Raw genomic sequence first — 796 nt, forward strand, 5'->3', positions numbered from 1 at the left:
TAACATTCAGTTAGGTATTGATAATGGCGACAAAGGCATTCTTGACTAACATCAACTCACCACGTCCAGTCTGAAAGGTAACTGACGTTCGCGATCGCTACAGCGTGTGTTTAAGCTCTAACTCCTCCCGAACAGCCCATGAAGGCCCAACGGTACCGACCGGCCGCCGTGTTATCCGTCACTGGATGCGGATATGGAGGGGCATGTGGTCAGCACACCGCTCTCCCGGCCATATGTCAGTTTCCGAGACGGGAGCCGCTACATCTCAATCAAGTAGCTCCTCAGTTTGCCTCACAAGGGCTGAGTGCACCCCGCTTGCCGACAGTGCTCGGCAGTCCGGATGGTCACCCATCCAAGTGCTAGTCTAGCCCGACAGCGCTTAACTTCGGTGATCTGACAGAAACCGGTGTTATCACTGCGGCAAGGCTGTTGGCACAGCGTGAGTTTAAAGCAACCCTGATTTTCGTCCTCATAGTGGCGCTACTAGCGCTAATCTTATGCCACGGGCATGAAATCTGAATAGAAATTATCTTCCAGATGTAGAAACGCGACTACCAACTTTCGTTGATGTCGCACAACTCGTTGGTGTAGCAATTTTTTTCCGTCGGTGTAAATACTTTCAGAACAGGCTTACTAAGCCTGCAACCAGGATGGTTCCTCCCCATCCTTGTCCAGTCCGAGCTTTTACTACGCCTCTTCAGCAGGCTTACCCAAACTGTGTTTCGTGGAACACTGGTGTTCCATGTGAAGTGAACAAGTGCTCCACGAAAAACTGTTAACAATAAGGCGTTATTAG

General features: G+C 50.4%; 1 pseudogene; it reads right to left on the minus strand.

Moving 5' to 3' along the window:
* Positions 1 to 316: 316 nt before the first annotated feature.
* Positions 317 to 434, minus strand: LOC124620627 (annotated as a pseudogene).
* Positions 435 to 796: the final 362 nt, after the last annotated feature.

This window comes from Schistocerca americana, chromosome 6 (genome assembly GCF_021461395.2).
Source record: "Schistocerca americana isolate TAMUIC-IGC-003095 chromosome 6, iqSchAmer2.1, whole genome shotgun sequence".
NCBI lineage: Eukaryota > Metazoa > Arthropoda > Insecta > Orthoptera > Acrididae > Schistocerca > Schistocerca americana.